Raw genomic sequence first — 400 nt, 5'->3', positions numbered from 1 at the left:
GGTGCTCTGGCACCTCAGCCAGTTGGGCCTTCGGGTCAACTGGGAAAAGAGCAAACTCTGCCCGACGCAGAGGACCTCTTTTCTCTGTATGGAGTTGGACTCGGTCGAACAGACAGCACGCCTCACGCAGGAAAGTGCCCAGTCAGTGTTGAACTGCTTGAATACGTTCAAGAGCAGGAGGGCGGTCCCACTGAGGCTCCTGGGGCACATGGCAGCTGCAGCGGCAGTCACGCCACAATTGCCTCGAGTTGCTGGCAGTGCACCTTGCCTTGATCCGTCTCAAAGGGCACTTAAGAGGCAAGCACGTACTAGTCTGTACGGACAACACTGCGACTGTTGTGTACATCAACCGACAAGGTGGTCTGCGCTCCCGTCGCATGTCACAACTCGCCCGCCACCC

This window comes from Sinocyclocheilus anshuiensis, unplaced genomic scaffold, assembly GCF_001515605.1.
Source record: "Sinocyclocheilus anshuiensis isolate Anshui unplaced genomic scaffold, SAMN03320099.WGS_v1.1 scaffold1736, whole genome shotgun sequence".
In the NCBI taxonomy this organism is placed as follows: domain Eukaryota; kingdom Metazoa; phylum Chordata; class Actinopteri; order Cypriniformes; family Cyprinidae; genus Sinocyclocheilus; species Sinocyclocheilus anshuiensis.
The sequence above is the reverse complement of the archived record's forward strand: the minus strand, read 5'-3'. Positions refer to the sequence as shown.